At 41.3% G+C, this 9,099-nt stretch overlaps 1 pseudogene; it reads left to right on the top strand.

The window, feature by feature from the left end:
- LOC109479102 overlaps positions 1–7,079 on the top strand; it is a 43,173-nt pseudogene extending 36,094 nt beyond the window's left edge.
- The last annotated feature ends 2,020 nt before the right edge of the window (positions 7,080–9,099 follow it).

The raw sequence follows: 9,099 nt of genomic DNA, 5'->3' as shown, positions 1-9,099 counted from the left end.
ACTTCATCAGGCCGCGTCCGAACTTCAGGATCAGCTGTTCACGTCTTTCCTGGAGTGAAGGTAGACCTAGGAGACTGCATGCGTCCGAGTACCGGAATTAGTCTTTGTCAAGTATGATGCGACATGCCCGGCGCTGAATGTTCTCTATCTGGGCTATCTGGGTGGAAGTCAGTCCGGGGCCCCAGACAGGGCAGGCGTATTCACACAGGGGACGTACGTAACTTACGTACCCAGTCACCAGGTCAGACACTGGTAGTCTGAACCTTTTTCAGGTGTCGTAAGAGATGTCAGAGAATGTTGTCAGAGTTGGTGAGTTGATCCTAAAACACAGAAATCAAGATTCAGACTAAACAGTTTGGCTTTACAATATTCTGTAATAGTTTATAATACATGTATTTGCAAATACGCAAAGATGTTTCCAGAGGAATGCCATAGTCCTATACTGTCTACTTTTTAAAAAAAAAATTAGATATAACTATAATGTATAGTAGTTACAATAAAATAATTCTCATTTTTTAGTTTAGCTTATTGCACCAAATGTTTTGTTCTGCTTTCAGTTCTTTTGACCATGAAAATCATCTTTTTTAACTATCTAGAATGGTTAAAAACAGTAAACGTGGTGGCATTGATCGGATAATGTACATGCAAAAAGCAACAAAACGTAAACATCATGCTCAAGGTACATAACGATTTAATCCAAAATTTCTATAGATACATCCTCTTAAAAGAAATGCAAAATTTCGTCTACATTTTCACTGGCGTAAAATTACTTTCTACTGTTGGAAACAATTTAAGCACATCGGTCATTTTACACTTCTGCTAATCACTACAATCCAAGTTTAAAGAGCTGAATATTAGACAAAAGTTTAACTTATAATAATTGTGTACGCAAAATCTTCTCACTACGAGATGGTCACAGTTGCAGAGTTGGTGCCTAGGCCTCCGTGTGAATTTTCATATGTTGAGTTAGGGCAGCCTTAGAGGCTGAAGAATAGCTACACTGGTCACACTTGTAGGGGCTTTTCTGATGTATGACCTTTCATATGCTTGGATATGTCTGACCTGTAAGCTGTTCTGTACCCACACTCCCCACACATGTAGGGTTTCTCACCGGTATGTCTTGCTTTATGATCATCTAAGGTGGATTTCCGTGCTGCAGAATAGCTACACTGGTAGGGCTTTTCTCTTGTATGGATTCTCATATGTCGGGATAAGTGGGACTTTTTAGCTGTCCTGTACCCACACTCCCCACACATGTAGGGTTTCTCACCAGAGTGTTTTGCTAGATGTTGGTCCAAAACAGATTTCCGTGTTGCAGAATAGTCACACTGGTCACACTTGTAGGGTTTTTCTCCTGTATGGGTTCTCATATGTCGGGATAAGTGAGACTTTTTAGCTGTCCTGTACCCACACTCCCCACACATGACTAAATGATAGTCCAAACTGGATTTGTGTGCTGCAGAAAAGTCACACAGGTCACATTTGTAGGGTTTTTCTCCTGTATGGGTTCTCATGTGTCGGGTTAAGTTGGACCTCGAAGCTGTCCTGTATCCACACTCCCCACACATGTAGGCTTTCTCACCTGTGTGTTTTAATAGATGTTTGTCTAGAGTGTCTTTCCGTGCTGCAGAAAAGTCACACTGGTCACACTTGTAGGGTTTTTGTCCTGTACCACACCAGTTTCAGAGGCCAAGATGGCCTCAACTTAGTTTTCCGCATATTTAATAAATTATCGAAATGAGCCACGCTGGTTCACGCGAGATAAGGGCTGTCACGTGTCATTTTTCACGAGATCAAGATGGCGGACTGCATGGCAACCATTGCTTCCCTTGCTGTGGGATGTGGTTACTAAGTGGTTTTCTTGACAGGAACACCATGAATCATGTCAAAATACATGCCTAAGTAGAAACAAGACCCTTCCCTAATACAGACACCAGACACACATGGTCTTTGGGGGTTTCCCCTTGAGTAACACCCACTCATGTACAGGGGGTGCTGCCGGGAGGTCATTTCACCACATGGTCAAATCAGGGTAATTTACCAGCCATTTTCATTATTAATGCCAGTTTTGCCACTTATAATCTTACACACATCTTAAACCTCACCTATTTCACTACTTATTTTTCATAGTCATCATTTGGTCAGGATCCCAGGTTTTCTGTGAGGGTCATTCTAAGTTCGGCATATTAGACCATGTGGTCCCGGCCTGGAGCCACTTAGATGCTACTTTGATATTTGTTTGCCTAGTATTTCTGTACCCAAAGGAAGCCATTCTTCTTGAACTGATTTTTAAAACTTAGATTTACTTTGAAATTATTTATTTTTGGCAAAAGAGACTGCCTTACTGCCACTTTTGTCATATTTTGTTCCCATTTTGCCCCCCCCCCTCCTCAAAAGGCCCCACAATCTTGCATGGTGGAAAGAGGATCTGCCCAGACACATTCCTAGCTGTCACTTAAACTGCTGCAAGATTGATTGTTAGTTCTGGGATCTTTGCCCTTAGTTTCCTTAGTTTCAGACAACTTTTCCAACATGAGTCTTTTGAAAGTACACATTGAAAACATAAGAAAACTATGTCGTTTCTGTGCAGGTCCTGTTTCCACCAAAGCTCAAAAGCAGCGAAATCGCCCCCTCCTTAGATGCATTGATTTTAGTAAGGAAATTAAGGATACATGGGGGGTGAATATCGAGCTGGACAAGAGCTACAGACATCCTCCTTTTTTTCTGTTATAAATGTCGCAGTAAAATGGCAAACTGGTCAGAATGTGGGAGCAAGGCAGTCAGCTCAAAAGAGATGTGGTATAACCACAAGTTGGAGTGTAAACATTGTGAAAAGGCTGAACAGATGTCAAAGGGTGGAAGGCCAAAAAAAGTTCAGAAAAAAAAATCCACAACAAAGAAGCCCGCTGCATCCCCTACCCCATCTCCAATCCCAGGTACATCCAAGTCTTCAGGACTAGCAAGTCCAGGTGACTGTGATGGGCCTGGGACCTCCGGCCCACCTAAACAAGGAAGTTCTAGTACTTCTACAGATTCTTCTCAGTCCTTCGATCATACAAGTTTTCTAAAACTTCAAGATGACCTGGAAGACTACCCATTCGATGAAGATAGGTTTTCAGAATGCTTGCAGTCTGAGGCCTACAAGTGTCCCATTTGCAGATCAATATTGTACTTACCTGTCATTACTAACTGTGAACATATCTTCTGTTTCATGTGTTTGCAGCAGACATTCACCCAAACTGACACTTCAACCATTAACTGTCCTGTATGTAACCAGCAAGTGCCACAGGGTCAGGTCATTCCTTGTCAAAAAGGGTGCAGGCCATTCTACAGTGCATACCTTCAAACCCTTTTTGAGTGTAAGACCTGCAAAGACAGGATAAACCCCTGNTGGATTTGTGTGCTGCAGAAACGTCACACAGGACACATTTGTAAGGGTTTTTCTCCTGGTATGGGTTCTCATGTGTCGGGTTAAGTTGGACCTCGAAGCTGTCCTGTATCCACACTCCCCACACATGTAGGCTTTCTCACCTGTGTGTTTTAATAGATGTTTGTCTAGATTGTGTTTCAGTGCTGCAGAATAGTCACACTGGTCACACTTGTAGGGTCTTCTCCTGTATGGGTTCTCATATGTTTAGATATGTGAGACTTTTGAGCTGTCCTGTACCCACACTCCCCACACATGTTTCTCATCGGTGTGTTTTGCTAGATGTTGGAATGAATGACTTTCCCCAAGTCTTTCTCCTGTATGGTTCTTCACAGTAAAGCAAGACTCGGGAGTTGTCCTAAAACTGCTCTCCTCACTCCCCAAGGGTTTGTCTCCAGTTTCGTCCATCTGTCTTCACTGTTGGGAAAGAAACAGAAATCGAAAATAAACTAGAGAAGTAATATTTTCCAAGCAAATGCATGATGTTTACCTTCGGACATGGTCTGCCCTGTTAATTCTTACTCAAACACATTCACATACATGTACTACTAGTATATGGTGACAGAGCAGACCATGCCATTGCAACATTATGTAACCCAACACCAGTCACAATGGTGACAGACGTCAACAAATGATGTCATTGGCCAGGTCAGAGGTTAGTGTTTGGAACAGAAGAGGAAGAAACTGAGTAAAGTTTTCAAGTAGGGAATTAGTAGGCACTTTAATATCTAATTAAGTTAGGGCTATAATTTAGGTACAAGAATAAGTCTTAGTTTCGCTTTGTTGTAATATGAGATATCAAAATCTATTTTAGATATCTAGAATTGTAGAGTGATAATAGTAAGCGTTATAGTATTGACTGGATAATACACATATACATAATCAGTAATTAACATCGGTAACTGATTGTACACAGTAGTTGAAGCTGAAAAGTAGACATTAGTGCTGTGTTTGTACACAGTAGTTGGAATGTAGACGTTAGTGTTATGTGTGTACGAGCTTAGATTTCCTGTGTATCTACTAGTAGTTCCTGTCACGAAGTGTTTGCCTATATGTCCTACAAACACAATAATATCTTGTGACTATCAACTCTTTTAACTACTAGGATTTGTATAAATAAAACCAAAAGCTAATAGTATTGATTTGTATCAGTGTAAAATGACTGATGTGCTTCATTTTCCAACAGTAGGAAGTTATTTACGCCAGTAAAAAGGTAGATGATAGGTTGTATAAAGGAAATTTCCCGTTTTGTAGTTGTTGTTTTCTTCAAAGATGTATCTACATATTTTCCATTGACATTATTAAATAGTTTTGTACCTTGAACATAATGTTTCCTTCTGTGTTGCTTTTTTCCTCGGATGGAATATTGTCCGAGGTGGTGATTTGATCATAAAACACAGAAATCAAGATTCAGACCAAACAGTTTGGCTTGGCATTTATTCCCTTAAATTATCTTTTTTTAAAGTAGATCAGAAACAAAAGTCAGGCGAGTGTTACGTTGTAAGGTGGTCGGTTTAAACAAGGAACGTTGACATTATGAGGAAAGCGTAACGTGCTACCTGACGTCAAATGCAACACATGGGTAATCAGGCACACAACTTTACCTTTGACCCACAATGCGTTGACCTCTAACCTCGCGAGACGACGGAAGAACAAAGCTGCCCGAGTTCCGGTTTACGTAAAGAGAAAACCCATCATAGGAAGCAGGTAAGGCTTAGAAACGGGCAGAAAAGTATTCTGATGTTGATTGGAATAGTTTAAGACCATTTCTGTGGAAGAAGAACCGCAGTAGGATGATAATTTGCAGGCAATTTCGGGATGTGAATATCGTTGAATTAAAGGGGGAGGGGGGCCAAATCAAACATACGTTCGACCCTCGCCACTTACATGTACGTCATGCTGCATCAGGCAAAGTGGCTTTTTAGAGTACGTGAAATTATATAGAAATTTTAATTGTATTGTTAAGAATCGCACAAGGCGTACATTACAACATCTAAAAACGCGTAGAACTGATTTGTAAAAACAGTAAATAGAGAAGCCTGGTGACCAAACCTACAGGCTATACTGCCGACTCTCTTTCTAGCGTATCGAATGGGGTCATTTTACCCATTGTTCGTAGTCGTAGAAGTAATAAATAATATGATATAAAATGTTTTAGGAGATTGGTGGTGTGAGTGATTCATTGTAAGATCTCAAATTATGATTTTGTAACAACATAGCAGCAAATTTATTCAAATGCGAGAAAGGCAACACGTCAGAATCATGTTGGGTTACGTTGTAATGCATTAGGCTAAAATTGTAAAGCTTAGTGAAGTTAGAATTCTTTGAAGCTTGTTTTCTATAAATTCTATTTTATCATTGACAGCTTAAAACGCTTAATCTGTATAATTTCTTTCATTAGGGTGAACATGGCAATGGCAGGACACGGGTCTCCCATCGGAGTTGGCCATTACTGCTGTGATGTGTCTCCCACCGGGGTTTCCCAGGTTGACTGTGACAGCAAAACAAGCAATGCTGAAGACCAGACGGCAGCACACGTCAACTTGAATAACGCTGGTGAGAAACCCTACATGTGCGGAGAGTGTGGGTACAGGGCTGCTTACAAGTCTCAGTTATCCCAACACATGAGAACCCACACAGGAGAAAAACCCTACAAGTGTGACCATTGTGGCTATTCCGCAGCACGGAAAGATAATTTGCACATACATCTAGAAATACATGCTGGTGAGAAACCCTACATGTGTGGGGAATGTGGGTACAGGGCAACTCAAAAGTCAAACATATCCCAACATATGAGAAGACATACAGGAGAAAAACCCTACAAGTGTGACCAGTGTGACTATTCTGCAGCACGGAAATTTCATTTAGACAGACATCTAGCAAAACACGCCGGTGAGAAACCCTACATGTGTGGGGAGTGTGGATACAAGACAGCTCAAAAGCACTACTTATCCCAACATATGAGAACCCATACTGGAGAAACACCCTGCAAGTGTGACCAGTGTGACTATTCTGCAGCAGAGAAATGTAGTTTGGACAAACACTTAGCAAAACACACGGGTGAGAAACCCTACATGTGTGGGGAGTGTGGATACAGGACAGCTGACAGGTCCAACTTATCCCAACATATGAGAACCCATACAGGAGAAAAGCCCTACAAATGTGACCAGTGTGGCTATTCTGCAGCACGGAAGTATGATTTGGGCAAACATCTATCAAAACACGCTGGTGAGAAACCCTACATGTGTGGGGAGTGTGGATATAGGACAGCTGACAAGTCCCACTTATCCCGACATATGAGAACCCATACAGGAGAAAAACCCTACAAGTGTGACCAGTGTGACTATTCTGCAGCACACAAGTCCTCTTTGGACTTACATCTAGCAACACACACCGGTGACAAACCCTACATGTGTGGGGAGTGTGGGTACAGGGCGGTTCACAAGTCAGACTTATCCCGACATATGAGTGCACACACATCAGAAAAACCCTACAGGTGTGACCAGTGTAGCTATTCTGCAGCCTCTAAGACTGCCCTAACTCGACATAGGAAAATCCATACAGAGGCACCAAGTCTGCAACTGTGATCATCTCGTAGTGACATTTAGTACACACAGTCTGCTGTTAACTGCAGTTTTCTGCTTAATATTTTGATACGAATCTTAAGGGTATATGACAGTTATGTTCATAAACATTTAGGCTGAATATTCTGTAAGAGTTCATGATGTTTGCAAGTAGGCAAAGGTTTTTCTCAAGAAAAAGCCCTATACTTGTTCACTTTAGTATCTAATTAAGTTATGGCTATAATTTAGGTACAAGAATAAGTCTTAGTTTAGCTTAGTAGCCCATATACTTTGTTGTAATATCAGATATCAAAATCTATTTTAGCTATCTAGAATTGTAGAGTGAGAATAGTAAGCGTTATAGTATAGATTTTGATATTGTACATATACATAATCATTAATTAACATCGGTAAGTGATTGTATACAGAAGTTGAAGCTGAAAGGTAGACATTAGTGCTGTGTTTGTACACAATAGTTGGAATGTAGACGTTAGTGTTGTGTGTGTACGAGCTTAGATTTCCTGACGTGTATCTACTAGTAGTTCCTGTCGCGAAGTGTTTGCCTAAATGTCCTACAAACACAATTATATCTTATATCAACTCTTTAAACTACTAGAATTTGTTAGGATAAAACCCCAAGGCTAATGGTATTGATTTGTATCAGTGTAAAATGTCTGATGTGCTTTCAGTTTCCAAAGGAGGAAGTAATTTTACGCCAGTGACGATAGGTAGACGATAGGTTGTATACAAGTAAATTTCCTGGGGGTTTTTCAAAGATGTATCTAGATCTAGATATTTTCCACTGACATTATTAAATCGTTTAAGACCTTGAACATAAATTTTCCTTCTGTGTTGCTTTTTTTTCCTTGGATGGAATATTGTCCGAGGTGGTGAGTTGATCATAAAACACAGAAATCAAGATTTAGGCCAAACAGTTTGGCTTGACATTCATTCCCTTAAATTATCTCTTTTAAAGTAGATCAGAAACAAAAGTCAGACGCGTGTTACGTTGTAAGGTGGTCGGTTTGAACGCAGAGAGTTGACATTATGAGGAAAACGTAACGTGCCAACTGACATCAAATGTACTACATGGGTGATCAGGTCGACAATTTCACCCCTTGACCCAGATTGCGTTGACCTCTCACCTCGCGAGACGACGGAAGGACAAAGCTGCCCGAGTTCCGGTTTACGTGAAGAGAAAAACCGTCATAGGAAGCAGGTAAGGCTTAGAAACGGACAGAAAAGTATTGTGATGTTGATTGGAATAGTTTTAGACCATTTCTGTGGAAGAAGACCCGCAGTAGGATGCTAATTTGTCGACATTTTCGGGATGTGAATATCGTTGAATTAAAGGGGGAGGGGGGCCAAACCTAACATACGTTCGACCCTCGCCACTTACATGTACGTCATGCTGCATCAGGCAAAGTGGCCTATTTAGAGTACGTGAAATTATATAAAAATGTTAATTGTATTGTAAAGAAACGCAATGTGGGGTTATGTAGCGTATTTCGGCTGGGCATTAATCGGCTTAGAACCAAGAGGTCTGTGGTTCGAATCCTGCCAAGTCACCGACCCTGTGTCCTTGGGAAAGGCACTCTTTGTGTGTGTGTGTGTGTGTGTGTGTGTGTGTGTGTGTGTGTGTGTGTGTGTGTGTGTGTGTGTGTGTGTGTGTATGCGTGTGTGTGTGTGTGTGTGCGCGCGCGCACGCGCGTGTGTGTGTGCATGTGTGCGTGTGTACATGTATTTTTTTGAACAGCAAATGAGCCCAATTTAAGAGTTGCAATCACTATATCCCTGTATCATTTACTGAGTTGTAATGAATTACGTTTCAATCTAATTGGGAAAATACATTGTTTTCTGCAAATCTCCATGATTTCTCCATTTTCTCATTTTAAGCTGGACATGGCGATGGCAGAACAAGGGTCTCCCACCGGAGTTGGTCAGAACTGCTGTGATGGGTCTCCCACCGGGGTTTCCCTGGTCAAGTGTGACAGCAAAACAAGCAATGTTCAAGACCAGGCGGCAACACAAGTCAACTTGAATAACGCTGGTGGGAAATCCTACATGTGTGGGGAGTGTGGGTACAGGGCAGCTCAAAAGCGCTATTTA

This window comes from Branchiostoma belcheri, unplaced genomic scaffold, assembly GCF_001625305.1.
Source record: "Branchiostoma belcheri isolate BF01 breed outbred unplaced genomic scaffold, Haploidv18h27 scaffold469, whole genome shotgun sequence".
Taxonomy (NCBI): domain Eukaryota; kingdom Metazoa; phylum Chordata; class Leptocardii; order Amphioxiformes; family Branchiostomatidae; genus Branchiostoma; species Branchiostoma belcheri.
The sequence above is the reverse complement of the archived record's forward strand: the minus strand, read 5'-3'. Positions and strand labels throughout refer to the sequence as shown.